Here is a 17,328-nt window from a genome sequence, read left to right on the forward strand (position 1 = left end):
CACTCCATGATCCCGAGTTAGTACTACTGCATTTAAAAAGCAGGTGATGTTTTCTCTAGTGAATATGGACATGGAGTTTGTTTTTCCCCTTGTTGCTAAGTAGAAGCTTGCAGCCTGCTGGCAGACAGCTAGGGAGTCCAGCTGGGCTTTTTAAACTGCTAAATCAATCTAATGCTGGTGTAAGCAGCGTAAGTTATCTCTGATTGCCAGCATGTGTGTGTGCTTTAGAAATTCCCCCTGTGGAAACAGGAGGGAGCTTGTGAGATGTTCCTGCAAGGTCTAAATGCTGTGCCTGTCTTTCAGGTGTCCACGTGCTTTTATGACACATTTGGATCTGTAACACCTCGGAAATTGATGATTTTTGTCCGAGTAAGCAGCCAGTGGAGAATGGGTGCCAAGTCTGTTGGAGGAGACAGAAGGAATGTCACCCCCAAACAGGTACCGGCCACATTTTGAAAGAGATTTCTTGTTCAGGGAAGTTGAGGCACAAACGAATGGCAAGAGGTGGCCTGATCAGGGCTTGTGAGAGCACTCGTCTGCTTCCTGGAGAAGGGAAGTAACCATGTGTAGGACTGTGAGTGGATGCTGAGAGGCAGTGCGTGTTGCAAAGCCTTGGAGGACCAGAACGGAACTGCAGAGTTGGAGAGCAGGGCTTTCTGTGTTGTGAGATGGGTTCTACGTGGTAAATCCACAAAGCTAGCACACCTTCTCCCCCTCTCATTCTTGATTTATACACACTTTTCAGGGAGTATTTTATACAAATCTTTCTAATGGTAACAGTTTCATTACATCAGGTAATTGCTCTGCACTTGCGTTTTAACGCTCTTGTTAATTAGCATAGGAAGTGAAGAAGAGGCAGTAACATCACTATCATGTCGTTTCCATCTCATTATTAATTTAGGGGTGTGATGCTTAAAATATTAATACGCCTTAATGAACGTAAGGCCTCTTCCGGGTTATTCTGCTGTTTTTGTCTTACCTACCCCTCGCATTCTTGAAAGCGCTGCAGTTTCATCAAGGTTATTTAGCCGGAGCTCGTTATACTTTGCAGTACTGCTTTTCTCTCTACCTTGTACTTGAGTCTTGTTACCAATTTGCAAGGTTTTTCTCACAGTATTTCTCTAAAAGTATTTCTCTGTGCACGCCACTGACCGAGTCCCAAAAAGGCAGGTGGTGCAGCCTCAGTCCAGCTGTTCACTGCACCGAACGAGTCCTTCCAATACATGTAAAGGAGCCTGGTTACAGCTGTGCACCCCACTGACCGAGTCCCACCAATGCAGGCGGAGCGGCCTCAGTACAGCTGTGCACCCCACTGACCAAGTCCCACCAATGCAGGTGGCACGGCGTCAGTATAGCTCTGCACCCCACTGAACGAGTACAACCAATGCAGGTGCGCCGCCTCGGTACAGCTCTGTACCCCACTGACCGAGTCCCACCAATGCAGGTGGCACAGCCTTGGTAGAACTGTCACCCCACTGACTGACTCCCAAAAAAACAGGTGGCAAGGTCCCGGTGCAGCTGTGCACCCCACTCACCGATTCCTACCAATGCAGGTGGTGCAGCATCGGTACAGCCGTGCACCCCACTGACCATGTCCCACCAATGCAGGTCATGCGGCCTCAGTACAGCTATGCAAGCCACTGACCGAGTCTGACCAATGCTCGTGGCTACGCCTCGGTACAGCTGTGCACCTCACTGACTGAGTCCCGCCAATGCAGGCTGCACGACCTCGGTGCAGCTGTGTACCCCACTGACCGAGTCTGACTAATGCAGGTGGCTCGGAGTCGATACAGCGGTGCTCCCCACTGACCGTGTCCCACCAATGCACGGGTGCAGGTCGCGGTACAGCTGTGCAACCCTGACCAAACTGACCAATGCACTTTGCTCAGCCTCAGTACAGCTGTGCACCCCACTGACCGATTCCCCCCAATGCAGGTGGCTCGGCCTCCGTACAGCTATGCAACCCACTGACCGAGTCTGACCAATGCACGTGGCTCGGCCTAAGTACAGCTGTGCACCTAACTGACCGAGTCCCACCAATGCAGGCGGTACGGCCTCAGTACAGCTGTACAACCCACTGACTGAGTCTGACCAATGCACGTGGCTCGGCCTGAGTACAGCTCTGCACCCCACTGACCAAGTCCCAACATTGCAGGTGGCTCAGACTCAGTACAGCTCTGCACCCCTGATCAAGTCCGACCAATGCAGGTGGCTCAGACGAAGTAGAGCTGTACACTCTACCGACCAAGTCTGACCAATGCACGTGACTTGGCCTCAGTACAACTGTGCACCCGACTCACTGAGTCCATCAATGCAGGTGGCGAGGTCTTGGTGCAGCTGTGCATCCCACTGAGAGAGTCCCTCCAATGCAGGTGGTGCGACCTCAGTACAGCTGTGCTCCCCACTGACCGTGTCTCACCAATGCAGGCGGCAAAGCTTCAGTACAGCTGTGCACCCTACTGACCGAGTCACACCAATGCAGGTGGTGAGGCCTCGTGGCAGCAGTGAACCCCACTGACCGAGTCCCACCAATGCAGGTGGTTGGGCCTCAGTACAGCTGTGCAACCCACTGACCGAGTCCCACCAATGCACATGGCTCGGCCTCGGTGCAGCTGTGCACCTCACTGACCGAGTCCCACCAATGCAGGTGTCTCAGACTCAGTACAGCTCTGTAACCCACTGACCGAGTCCCACCAATGCAGGTGGCTCGGCCTCAGTACACCTGTGCAACCCACAGACCAAGTTCCACCAATGCACGTGGCTCAGTCTCGGTGCTGCTGTGCACCTCACTGACCGAGTCCCACCAATGCAAATGGTGCAGCCTCGTTACAGCTGTGCACCCCACTGACCGAGTCCGTCTAATGCAGGTGGCTCGGACTCGATACAGCGGTGCTCCCCACTGATCGAGTCCCACCAATGCAGGTGGCAAGGCCTTGGTGTAGCTGTGCACCCCACAGACCGATTCCCACCAATGCACGTGGCTGGGCCTCGGTGCAGCTGTGCACCCCAATGACCGAGTCCCACCAATGCAGGTGGCTTGGCCTCATTATATCTGTGCACCCCACTGACTGAGTCCTGCCAATGAGGATGGCACAGCCTCGGTGCAGATGTGCACCCCACTGACCGAGTCCGTCTAATGCAGGTGGCTCGGACAAGATACAGCGGTGCTCCCCACTGACCGAGTCCCACCAATGCAGGTGGCAAGGCCTTGGTGTAGCTGTGCACCCCACAGACCGAGTCCAACCAATGCAGGTGGTGCAGGTCTCGGTACAGCTGTACACCCAACTCACCAAGTCCCACCAATGCAGGTGGCTCGGCCTTGGTACAGCTGTGTATCCCACTGAACGAGTCCCTCCAATGCAGGTGGTGAGGCCTCGTGGCAGCAGTGAACCCCACTGACTGAGTCCCACCAATGTAGGTGGCGAGGCCTCATTATAGCTGTGCATCCCACTGACCGGGTCCGACTAATGTAGGTGGCTCGGACTCGATACAGTGGTGCTCCCCACTGACCGAGTCCCACCAATGCAGGTGGTGCAGGTCTTGGTACAGCTGTGCACCCACTGACCGAATCCCACCAATGCAGGTGGCAAGGCCTCGGTGCAGCTGTGCACCCCAATGACCGAGTCTGACCAATGCACGTGGCTACGCCTCAGTACAGCTGTGCACCCCACTGACCGAGTCCCACCAATGCAGGTGGCTCGGCCTCGTTATATCTGTGCACCCCACTGACTGAGTCCTGCCATTGAGGATGGCACGGCCTCGGTGCAGATGTGCACCCCACTGACTGAGTCCGTCTAATGCAGGTGGCTCGGACTCGATACAGCGGTGCTCCCCTCTGAACGAGTCCCACCAATGCAGGTGGCGAAGCCTCGTTATAGCTGTGCTCCCCACTGACCGAGTCCCCCCAATGCAGGTGGTGCAGGTCCCGGTACAGCTGTGCACCCACTCACCGAGTCCCACCAATGCACTTTGCAAGTACTCAGTACAGCTGTGGAACCCACTGACCGAGTCCCACCAATGCACGTGGCTCGGCCTCAGTATAGCTGTGCATCCCACTGAACGAGTCCCTCCAATGCACATGGCTCGGACTCAGTACAGCTGTGCTCCCCGCTGACCGAGTCCCACCAAAGCAGGTGGTGAGGCCTTGTGGCAGCAGTGAACCCCACTGACTGAGTCCCAACAATGCAGGTGGAAAGTACTCAGTACTGCTGTGCAACCCACTGACTGAGTCTGACCAATGCACGTGGCTCGGCCTGAGTACAGCTCTGCACCCCACTGACCAAGTCCCAACATTGCAGGTGGCTCAGACTCAGTACAGCTCTGCACCCCACTGATCAAGTCCGACCAATGCAGGTGGCTCAGACTAAGTAGAGCTGTACACGCCACCGACCAAGTCTGACCAATGCACGTGGCTCGGCCTCAGTACAACTGTGCACCCGACTCACTGAGTCCATCAATGCAGGTGGCGAGGTCTTGGTGCAGCTGTGCATCCCACTGAACGAGTCCCTCCAATGCAGGTGGTGCGACCTCAGTACAGCTGTGCTCCCCGCTGACCGAGTCCCACCAATGCAGGTGGTGAGGCCTCGTGGCAGTAGTGAACCCCACTGACTGAGTCCCAACAATGCAGGTGGCGAGGCCTCGTTATAGCTGTGCACCCCACTGACCGAGTCTGACCAATGCACGTGGCTCGGCCTCGGTACAGCTGTGCACCCCAATGACCGTGTCCACCAATGCAGGTGGCTCGGCCTCAATACAGCTGTGCACCCCACTGACTGAGTCCCACCAATGCAGGTGGAAAGTACTCAGTACTGCTGTGCAACCCACTGACCGAGTCTAACCAATGCACGTGGCTCGGCCTCAGCACAGCTGTGCACCCCACTGACCGAGTCCCACCAATGCAGGTTGCGAAGCCCCCGTACAACTATACAACCCACTGACCGAGTCTGACCAATGCACGTGCCTATGCCTCGGTACAGCTGTGCACCCGACTAACTGAGTCCATCAATGCAGGTGGCAAGGTCTTGGTGTAGCTGTGCAACCCACTGACCGAGTCCCACCAATGCAGGTGGCTCGGCCTCGGTACAGCTGTGCACCCCACTGAATGAATCCCACCAATGCAGGTGGCTCAGACTTAGTACAGCTGTGCACCCAACTGAATGAGTCCCACCAATGCAGGTGGTGAGATCTCGGTGCAGCTGTGCACCTCACTGACTGAGTCCCACCAATGCACATGGTGCAGCCTCGTTACGGCTGTGCTCCCCACTGACTGAGTCCCACCAATGCAGGTGGCGAAGCCTCCATACAGCTATGCAACCCACTGACCGAGTCTGACCAATACACGTGGCTACGCCTCGTTATAGCTGTGCACCCCACTGACTGAGTCCCACCAATGCAGGTGGCACGGCCTTGGTGCAGCTGTGCATCCCACTGACCGAGTCCGACTAATGCAGGTGGCTGGGATTCGATACAGCGGAGCTCCCCACTGACCGAGTCCCACCAATGCACGTGGCTCAGACTCAGTACAGCTGTGCATCCCACTCACCGAGTCCCACAAATGCAGGTGGTGCGACCTCAGCACAGCTGTGCAACCCACTGACCGAGTCTGACCAATGCAGGTGGCTCGGTCTCAGTACAGCTGTGTACCCAACTGAATGAGTCCCACCAATGCAGGTGGTACATCGTCAGTACAGCTCTGCAACCCACTGACCGAGTCCGACTCATGCAGGTGTCTCGGCCTCGGTCCACCTGTGCACCTCACTAACCGAGTCCCACCAATGCAGGTGGCTCGGCCTCAGTACTGGTGAGTAACCCACTGACCGAGTCCCACCAATGCACGTGGCTTGGTCTCGTGCAGCTGTGCACCTCACTGACCGAGTTCCACCAATGCAGGTGGCTCGGCCTCGTTATATCTGTGCACCCCACTGACTGAGTCCTGCCAATGAGGATGGCACGGCCTCGGTGCAGATGTGCACCCCACTGACCGAGTCTGTTTAATGCAGGTGGCTCGGACTCGATACAGCGGTGCTCCCCACTGACCGAGTCCCACCAATGCAGGTGGCAAGGCTTTGGTGTAGCTGTGCACCCCACAGACCGAGTCCAACCAATGCAGGTGGCTCGGACTCGGTACAGCTGTGCATCCCACTGAACGAGTCCCTCCAATGCAGGTGGTGCGAACTCAGTACAGCTGTGCTCCCCACTGACTGAGTCCCAACAATGCAGGTGGCTCGTACTCGATACAGTGGTGCTCCCCACTCACCGAGTCCCACCAATGCAGGTGGTGCAGGTCTCGGTACAGCTGTGCACCCACTGACCGAGTCCCACCAATGCAGGTGGCAAGGCCTCAGTGCAGCTGTGGAACCCACTGACCGAGTCCCACCAATGCAGGTGGAAAGTACTCAGTACAGCTATGCAACCCACTGACCGAGTCAGACCAATACACGTGGCTACGCCTCGTTATAGCTGTACACCCCACTGACTGAGTCCCGTCAATGCAGGTGGCACGGCCTTGGTACAGCTGTGCAACCCACTGACCAAGTCCCACCAATGCACGTTGCTTGGCCTCAGTACAGCTCTGCACCCCACTGAACGAATCCCACCAATGCACGTGGCTCGGCCTCGGTGCAGCTGTGCACCCCACTGACCGAGTCCCACCAATGCAGGTGGCTCGGCCTCAGTACATCTCTGTACCCAACTGACCGATTCCCACCAATGCAGGTGGCGAGGTCTTAGTGCAGCTGTGCAACCCACTGACCGAGTCCCACCAATGCAGGTGGCTCAGCATCCATACAGTTGTTCGCTTCACCAATCTGACAATGCTGCAAACCCCAGGAATCCCATTTTCGTCACCAATTTATGTTCTAGTTAGATTCCCGGGGCAAACATCTCGTTTGGCAAGCCAGTTCAAACACACACACACACACATACACAGACACACACAAACACTCTTCAGTAGCAAGCAGTTTATCAGGAGATACTTACAGACTGTCACGATGGTAATCTCGAGAAGGACCACTCCAATGCTTCTCCCGATCGTCTGCATGGCGAGAGAGAGAGTCGGCAGGAACAATCTTTGCGGGCGTCCCCGAGGAGGCAAAGTGGTCCTCTGTTGTGTAGCAGCCTCTCCCTCCTTCGGAAAAAAACAGGTATTTATGATTATTTGCGGTAGGCAGGAGTCCTGGCACATGGGGCCATCAAATGCAGGGAGTCTAGCCCAACTCCGCCCCAGTCACATAACCGGGCTATGATACTGCGCACGCATGCAGACTTATTTCGGGGGCCACACTTGACTTTGGGGGTCACTACTTACTCTTCAACTTCTGACCTTCATGTTAACTGCTTCTCGTTATTCTGTGGCTGGAAGCCACACAATCCATATGTAACCAACTGCTGTTCTTTCTCACAGATTTCCAAGACCTTGTTAGTTACGTATTTGTATGCCGCTTAACACAGCGGTATTGTTCTAGGCACTAAAAAGTTACAACACAGACCATTCCCATCAAGTCTCACGTAGTACGGATACAAGCACCTACAGATTGGCAGCAGGATGCCACTTCCATTTCTAGGGCCAACGTTGAGAGATCAGCCCAGGCAGCAGCTGCACTGGAAAGGCTGTCTGACACTGACAGAGCAACTCAGCACTGCAACAGCCCTCCACAGAACGCCACACCTCTGCTGTGCCAGCTGTGCCACCGTCTCTGCCCCACACAGCTGCCTCGTCTACTACATGCAACCAAGTGCCAGCAAGAAGACAGGCATGCAGGGCACTCCCCACTTGCACATGCCCCAGGCACTGCTCTCCTCACTGCCTTCCCTTGACTCCAAAACCCAGGCATGCAGGGAAGCTCTTGCACTAACACCAAAGGTGGCCAAGGCACTCCAGGCTCACAAGGCACGTGCAAATGATCAGGCACAGAGCTGGCTCCTGGCATGATCCGGTTCTTTACACTAGGCAGGATCCTGCTCTTTTTCGGCAGAGCAGGCTGCTGCTTTCCATCCCCAATCTGCTCAAGAATCTCCACCTAAGTATGGAGGGAACTCTGCAAAGATGCAGAGGTTTTGAAATGAGGCCCTAGCAAGGAGACAGCCCCAGGCTGCAGGGCTGCTGAAATGCCAGCTCTCCTGGCTGCGTGGCCTCTGCAGCAGGAGTCCCGGCTCCACAGCTGGGTTCACACAGCACTGAGGGTTGAGTGCCACGAGCAGCCTGGCCCTGGGCACATCTTCAGCCCTCGCAGAGCCAGGAGCCCAACAGCTCTGAGACCTCCGTTCAAGCTACCAAGGATTTCGGGCACTCACACAAAGGCACTCGACAGATGCTGGCTTTCATTATAAGGGTCTGTCACTCATCCTACAGCGCACCATAACCTTCTAGGAAAAGCAAGGGGCACAATCTCATTTCCTGAGTGTGCGGGCAGTAACAGCAGCTGTATGATGTGGGACGTGCAGCTCAGCAGAGGTACCAGGAGGTGAACCCACACGCCTCAGGTCACCCATGGAAGACGGGCGCATTCATGGAAGCCTTCACATCCACGCATAGCCTCATCTCATTCACTTGCAGCCGCTTTCACAGAGGGCTCACAATGGTGGCAAAGATGCTGACAGCTACAGGGACACACCCTGGCATCCTGCCTCCATCCTCAGTGGCTCGAGGATTGCACGGGGAACCTACACAACTGGAGCAACCTAGCAAGAAAGAAAGACAGAATCGATTAGGATGCAGTACGTTCTGAGATGGGAAGATGCAAGGAGGGTCCAGATTCCACAGAAAGCCTTGAAGGAGTGAGCAGACCACTTTCTCCAGCAGAGTCCGTAAAACCCAAAAGACTCAGGAAGCATCAAGACCTTCAGAAACTGCAAGCCTGAACCTCAGCTGACAGAAAACAACTAACTGCAAGCATCCCTCACTCACACCAGGATGCTCCAAGCAGGGAGCACAGTCAGCACCAGTGCTCACCCAGGGCTCCCACAAGGACACTGGGATGGCAGGCTGGCCTCTGGGAGCAGAGCACTGCTCTCTCCACACACCTCCTCCCATGCTGAGCAGCACAACACTGAGCCAACATGTGCCTGTGCATCAGTGGTGCACAGGGCACAGCACCACACATGGCAGCACACAGGACACCCCCAAGGGCCCCACAACACAGAAAGCACAACTCTCCAGCCCTTCCAGTCCCTTCTAGGCCTCCAACGCCTTGGAAACAGTGCTTCCTCTGAACATCCACTCACAGCCCTGACATGGTCACTTCCCATCTCCAGGAAGCAGAGAGCAAGTGCTCTCACAGCAGCTGATCAGGCCAGCTCTTGCCACTCACTTTTGCCTCACGTGCCCTTAGGACACTCACCCAAAGGGGCCTCCCTACTGACAGGCCCCTAGAGCCTTCAAAGGGAAGAGCATCCTCACGCCTTCTCTTCCCTACAGCTGGGAAGCAGGACAAACAGTTTCTTCTGAAATGGCAAAAGGCAGTGAGAGCTAAGTGGGGGATCCTCACCACCACCCAAAGTGCAGGCAAAATCCAGTCCCTTGCCAGAGTCAGCAGGGTCAGCACCTAACCACACCACACTTAGCACACTGATGGCTACACGTGGCTGCTTTCTTATTTCCCCGCTGCAGCACAGAAAGCTCACACTACAGCACGATGGTGGGGTAACTTGCAGAGACTGCACCTGCAAGGAAGAGAGACCTGGGCTGCGCATCCCTTGCAGGGCACTTTTGCCTTGCTGCTCCCATTCAAAGGCACTCCTCTAAACAGGTCTCCTACAGGAAGGACTCCGCCCCTTGACAGACAGCTCCCAAGAACTCACCTGCCTTTCTCCAAAGACCACCACACCACAAGGCCTTCACTCCTTCAAAGGGATTCCAGCAGGCTAAGGCCCAGCCAGAAAAGCGCATCTCCCACAACGTCCGCTCCTCTCAGCACACACTGCTGCAGACCAAAGCTCTTATGAGCAAGAGGAAATGAGAGGAAAGGAGGGAAAACACAGGATTGGTTCGCATCCCGGAGCAAGGAGATATACACTCCCTGGCTTTCAGGAAAAATCCATGCTGCAGATCCTGGAAATCACTTAGCATCCCCAGGGCCTGAACCTCAGTGCATCAAAGGCAGCAGGCTGCCAGCAACTCTGGCCCATGACACCAGGGCAGCCGAGGCCCAGCCAGCATAGTCACACCCTCACCTTGCAGTGCTCCCCAGCTCCCCACTCTGGCACCACTGCCCACACACAGCACCGCCCTCTCCAGCTATCTCCTCCCATGATGAGCACCAAAACACTGGAACCACCACCTCGCTCCCCAACAGGGAACCCCTGCACTGTGACACCCTGCACACACCACTGCTCGCCTCACAGAGGGCTGCAGCAAAAACGCACCTCTGCATCAGCAACGCACAGGGCACCCCAAGTGCCTCACAACACAGAAAGCCCTGCTCTCCAACTCTGCAGTTCCCTTCTAGTCCTCCAAGGTTTTGCAACACGCACTGCCTCTCAGCATCCACTCACAGTCCTACACATGGTTACTTCCCTTCTCCAGGAAGCAGAGCAGTGCTCTCACAAGCCCTGATCAGGCCACCTCTTAACATTCGTTTTTGCCTCAACTTCCCTGAACAAGAAATCTCTTACAAAATGTGGCCGGTACCTGTTTGGGGGTGACATTCCTTCTGTCTCCTCCAACAGACTTGGCACCCATTCTCCACTGGCTGCTTACTCGGACAAAAATCATCAATTTCCAAGGTGTTACAGATCCAAATGTGTCATAAAAGCATGTGGACACCTGAAAGACAGGCACAGCATTTAGACCTTGCAGGAACATCTCACAAGCTCCCTCCTGTTTCCACAGGGGGAATTTCCAAAGCACACACACATGCTGGCAATCAGAGATAACTTACGATCCTTACACCAGCATTAGATTGATTTAGCAGTTTAAAAAGCCCAGCTGGACTCCCTAGCTGTCTGCCAGCAGGCTGCAAGCTTCTACTTAGCAACAAGGGGAAAAACAAACTCCACGTCCATATTCACTAGAGAACATCACCCACATTTTAAATGTAGTAGTACTAACTCAGGATCATGGAGTGGAATAGAATTGGTGTCAGACGATGGGGAACATCTGCTTGATTAATTAGTTGACCTTCTGTATTGCTGTAGAGCTCTGCAGCAGTCAATCCCTCCTCTGGGCACACGCAACAAACCCAGGAGTCACCTCACCACCACCATCCAGGCCATGAGGCTTCTCCCGACCTGTCAGCTGCTCACAAGGGCAAACCCCCAACACATGCCTGCTGATGGCCTACGGGCTTCAGAGACACTAGTTGTCTCAATATAACTTCCCCAGCCATGAACCACTGCTGCCCAAGCAGGTACTCGGACAAAACAGACCTCACACTCAACACCCATGCCTAACTGCCTGCTGCCGGTCTATCAGGGACTCAGACAGACGGGACCTCACAGTCACCTGCACAACCACGACTCTGTCACTGGCCAAAAAGCCCCCAAGGCAGGAATTACCTCACTAGAACTTCCCCAGCCAGCAGACAAATCCTGGCTGATCCGCTGCTCAGGCAGAAACCATCTCAAAAACGCATCCCAGTGCGGACCTGCTGCTGCCCTATCCACTGCTCCGCGGGAAGTGACATCACAAGCAACAGCCACGCCTTCTCCCTCCAGCCGGCCTATCAGGGACTCGCGCAGAACTGACCTCACCATCAACAGCTGAGCCATGGGCCTCCTCCAGCCCCACCAGCTACCTACAAACACTTGATGGCACACAGGGCATTTTCTCATACAGCCCTTTTAAACACTAGGGACCTCACTGCCCACCCTGCTGCTGCCTGCAGCTCCCCCTGCCCTTTCCCACGGCTGAGCCACCTCCCAAATGGCCTCCCTGATTCACTTCCTGGCTTCACAATGCTCACAGTGCAGCAAAGCACCCATTACATAGCAGTTGCAACCCCCCAAAAATACATTAGCTTTCACCTAGGTAGTCTCTATATGTAGCAAGAGAGCAGGGCCTCATGTCCCAGTCAGAGGGAGAAGTCTTGCAAAAGCTACAAGTTTACTTCCTTCCCCAGTGCTGAACAAGCACAGCCAATCCTCCACACATCGAGCACGACAAGCACTTTCCTATTTTACGCACTGACAATTTGAGACATGGCAAAGGACTCCGTCCAGGACATTTCAATTGCTGAAATCAGCAGAGCCAGAATTCAGCAGCTCTTCCTCCTCAGCTAGGATTATGGGAATAACAACCGCAAGTGTGAAAATGGACATTCGTCAACTTCCAAGGCCCCTGAAAAGCAAAACACCTCACACTTAACAGAGCTCTTCTGCAAACACCCTTCAGGCTGCTCCCAGGGTCACAGGTCCTGGAGCACACCAAGAACTATGGAGCAAGCACAACGACTTGGGCACGACACCTCGCGAGGACACCAGCAACCTGCTCTCACTTTGACCAGCAGATCCCAAACACAGCTTTGAGCAGCACCCAGGGGCTGCGGGGTCAGCAGCAAATCAGGGAAACCCTTGAAAATGCATCTCAGACCCACAAAAGGTTCAAAGATTCCTGCACCCAAACCCCACCAAGCCGCCCAGGCCCAGCTGCTCGGCGCAGGCCGGCACACCTGGTTCGCAGGTCAGTTCCCCTCAGTGACAGGGCGCTGGGTCCCCTGCTCGCAGCCCCAACAGCCCCTTCGGGAGCCCCTGCAGGGAAGCAGCCCCCTCGCCAGCACCGCTGACCCTGCTGCAGCGAGAGGGCACCCGCCGGCATTTGAACGCACCCGCAGCCCCCACCAGCCCCACTCGCACCCGCTCTCACTCCCGCTCCCTTCTCGCCTGCTTCGCTCCCTCCCTTGTCGCACCTCTCTCTTCTCTTGGCCTTTTCCCACTCTGGACTCCGATTGGCTGACACAGCCGTCATTCCAATCCATCCCCGCCCTCCTCCTCAGGACAGCCAATAGGAGGGCCGCACTCAGGCGATGCCATGGCAACGCTGCGCCCTCCTGCCCTGTCAGCCAGCTCTGCCCCCAAGCCCCGCGGGACGGTGCCATCTTGTGGGAGGCAGCGCAGGGCGCGGCGGGGCCTTAGGGCAGCCCGGCACCGGGTGCCCGGGCAGTGCGGGGCCCCAGGCGCGGCCGCTCTGCTGCATGGTGCCTGCGGGGCTCCTCGCTGCCCTGCGCCCTGGGTGCCCTGCTGGGCTTGGAGGGCGGCCCTGGGGCCTGTGCTGGTGCCAGCCCTGGTGCCGGCACTGGGGCCCTGGGAATGGCCGGAGCGCCGGAGCCTGTGGGTGAGGTGCTGCTGCCGCCAGTGCAGGGCAGTGTCCTCTCGGCCCTTCTGCCCCGGTCCCTTCGCAAGGGTAGCCCCAGGGCTTGACAGCCCTCCCGCTGCACCTAGCAGGGCTGGGCCACAGCCAAGCAGGGGCTGCTCTGTGTGGAGCCGGGCTGTGCCCCGAGGGGTCGCTCCAGAAGGCTGAGGAGCCCCATGGGGGCACAGGGCAGTGAGGGGGAGACCAGCTCTGGGCCTGTTGGTGCCAGGGAGTGGAGGTGTGTGGTCAGGAGGAGGCTGGGGGAGTTGGTCATGTTGGGCTCACCCCAGCAGTGCACCCCGCAGAGAAAATCCTTGGGATAGCCAGGTCTTACAGGGTCATAGCGATACCTCTACCTATTCACAAAATGCTTGCCCAAACAGGCTGTCTTGGGTGCAGTGGTTGGAGCCCGTTTTGCAGGAGGACAGAGGCTGCGGCCATCTCAAGACGAAATCTCAGAGCCCCAATCTGGTCTGCCAAGTTAGAATCATAAAAGGATACAAACGGAGTCAATCCTCACTGGAGATCTACAGAAGCACTAGAAAGAAGCAAGTGCATTCCTGGCTGATGGTGTCCCTGCAGCAGTCCTCAATCTCGCTTGTCCCTTGCCCTCAGCTCACCTCTCAAGCCCAGGACGAGGGACGCTCTTCCCATCTCATCACCCAATACTCCTTGCCAACATGCTGCTGCTCCTCTGCGTGTCGACAAGGGCTCCTAGTGCAGCCCCGTTGCCTCCTGTCCCCCATCATTGCCACAGAGCCAGTATGAAGGACAGTGGTGGGGACTGCGTGAGCAGTGCCCAGCAGTGCCTGGGCCTTGCAGGGCAGTGAGGGCCCCCACCCACGGCACCATGGAGACCTCCCTGTGATGCAGCACATCCTGCTGTGACCTCAGCTCGTGTCATGTGGGGGCTCACTATGCCATTGCCATGGAGATGGCCCAGCCAGGGAGCAGAGAGATTTCCTCTCATGTCCTGGAAAGCCATCCCCTCCCTTCCCCCAGTTATTTCCCAAACATTTCTGATAAATTCCTTTGTCTCCAGAGGGGCCTTGGGCATCAGGGCAGCCCCAGCCCCCGGATTCAGGAGTCCTGGCTGCCACATGGTCTCCCGAGCCACACAAGCCTCTAAGGCAGGATTTTGCCCAGGATCCACAGCAAGCTTTTCAGTTAAGGGTTTCTGTGTGCCTCCTCAAACAGGAGCCCCAGAAGGCCCCCAGGGAGCTGCAGGAGCATTGGTAAAAAGCAACTGTTGTCTGGGCTGATAGTATTGGTGCAGCAGTCCTCCCTCTCACTTGTTGCTTGTCCTTGGCTCACCTCTGTAGCTGAGGAGGAGGGATGCTCTTCCTGGTTTGGCACCCAAAACTCCTTTACAATGAGCCCCTGCCCCACTGCCTGCTGGCGAGGGGCCCCAATGTGGACCCATTGCATCCTGTCCTCACTTCTTTCCATAGAGCTGCTATGGAAGACAGAAGTTTCTTTTCTCTTCATTTCCTGCTTTTGCCCATAGCAAGACAGCAGAAAAATCTCACTCTTTCGGCAGAGTCCCCTACTTTTACACATCTGCTTTCTGCACTTTTTCAACACCCTCTGTATTCCCCGCCTACCCCCCCACACACACCCCAGTTCCTTTCCTTTGCTCCAGCAGCATGCTAAGATTGAGAAAGACTAAGTGGGGTGTGTATGTGAGGGAAATAAAATTAATAACGAGATGCCAGCACAAACAGCAGTGGGATGGCAAAGCAGGTGGTGTATGAAAATGCCATGTCAGACACCCCAAAGAAGTCACGTCCTTCCAAAATCCGCCAAGTGGAAATGACGTACAAAGCTAAACAATTCTGAAGGCTTGTGGAATTTGGTGCGTCTGGCTGTGCATGATGCCAGGGACACAGGGCTGTAAGAAGCACTTGGGAGAGGGCCAAGCCTTGCAGGAGGCAGCCTCGGCTGGAGCTGAGCCCTGGTAGGAGCAGGAGAGAGCAAGGCAGAGGTCTTGCGGGTGATAGGCTTCTTGTGTTAGCCAGGCTGGCTGGGCAGAGGTTTTGTCAGTGTGGGGCAAGAGATGGGAAATGGCAGCTGCCTAGGGAACCCGCAGGCATGTCCTTGCAGGCTGCCAGGCAGAGCATGCAGTCAGCCTGCTGGCAGGCAGAGACCTCCTGCTCCTTGCCAGCACTTCCCACCTGCTCCTCGGCAGCTCCGGGGAGTCAGGCAGAGGCTTACAAAGCCACCATCATGGTCTTCTCTGCACCTTTGCGAGGACACGTGCAGAAGCCTGTGAGCCCTGTGCGTTGGGCAGCCGAGGCAGCCTGTGCCTTTGGTGGGAGCAAGCTGGGCTCTGGCTGTGCTGCACTGCTGCGTGCAGCTGCTGCTGACCACCTGTAGGCAGAAGGACTCACAGGGTGGATGCGGTTGACTTGGTCCAAGTGGCTGGTGAAGAGCAGGAAACCTGAGGGCCGTGGGCAAGGGAAGCTCTGGCTGCACGCGGCCTGGCTGAGCTGGGCCCAGAGCTGCTCTCTGCCCCTCAGCACAGAGCTCACGGGCTCTGTGGGGGCCTTGGAGCATGCAGGTTGCTGTGCTTTGTCCCAGGGAAAATCCCCAGGGCCAGGAAGAAATTCCCACCTGGCCGCAGCAGCTCCTGCCTGCCTCTTTCACCCCAGCTCCTTTGCCAAACCAGCTGCCTGCTCTCCGGGCAGCTCCCATGCCTGCTGCCTGCCTCTGCCTCCCGCCCCATGGCTCACCTCACCCCTGCGCTCTGGCATGCCTGGCAGTGCATGTGCAGCCTGGCAGCAGACGTTTGCTGCCGCTCCTCGTCCCTCTGCAGGATCCTCTGCCGGGGTCCTGCTGCTCTGGCCCCAAGGGCAGCTGCTGCCTCCTCAGGGAGCGGCTCTCCTCAGTGGGAGGACCCCGGGGGATCTGCTCCCAGCAGGGACACAGTCCCCATGCAGACCACCCCATCACCAGGGCCTTGGAGGCACCATGCCACCACCATCACAAAGCCCTACTGCTCACCGTGGCAACAGCCGTCACCAAGCCCCGGGGATCGCTGGGGGCACCCTCAGCACAACGCCTTGGCAGTCCCCATGGGCACACCCATCCCCATGGCCTTGCCTCCAAGCCTCTGCTTTCAGCTTTGGAGCCTGCCTGGCAGCTGAGAGCCGGGCAGCACCACCAAGGTTCCTCTCTCCAGCCCTGCACTCCATGCCCCTTGCACAGGCTGCCCTGTGAAGGGAAAAAGTGTGCAGAGGCTTTGAAACGAGGCCCAAGCAAGGAGACAGCCCCAGCCTGGCGGTCTGCTGAAATGCCACCTGTCTGGCTGCACGGGCTTTGCAGCAGCTCTCTGAGCTCCACAGCTGCATTCACAACCTGACCCTGGGCACATCTTCACCCCTCACAGAGACAGGAACCCAACAACTGTGAGACATCCTCAATTTCAAGCTACAGTGGCTTTGGGACACTCAGACAACTATGTGGCACCACAACCTTTTTGGAAAAGGAGGGAACACAGTAGCATTTGCAGAGCAAGCTGGCACTAACAGCATTTGTGCGATGCAGAAGTTGCAGCACAGCGGACGTGAACCTACACCCCAAGTCACCCATGGAAGCCAGGCGCACTTACAGAAGCCTTCACATCCACTCGCAGCCTCACCTCATTCAGCACCTCACCTCTTGCAGCTGCTTTCTCAGACAGATCACAATGGTGGCAAAGATGTTGGCAGGTACAGGCACACACCCTGGCATCCTGCCTCCATCCTCAGCAGTTCTAGGACTACACCAGCAACATATGGGACTGCAGTAACCTAGAAAGAAAGAGAAAATCAGCGTGTTACTGTCAGCTCTGCTGGCCTTCCACAGTCGCAACAGTCGGCGGCAAATGTCTCCCCTCTACGCTGAGCTGTATTTGTGAGAGCACAGCCTGTGGGGCCACTGAGAGCTTCTACTCCTCTTTTTGGCACAGGTGAGACCATGTCTGTATATCAGGTCCCCTCTGGACACCCCAGTTCTGCAAAGGCACAAACACACAGTAGGGAGTCCAGCACAGGGACACCAAG

Source organism: Rhea pennata, unplaced genomic scaffold (assembly GCF_028389875.1).
Source record: "Rhea pennata isolate bPtePen1 unplaced genomic scaffold, bPtePen1.pri scaffold_23_1, whole genome shotgun sequence".
NCBI lineage: Eukaryota > Metazoa > Chordata > Aves > Rheiformes > Rheidae > Rhea > Rhea pennata.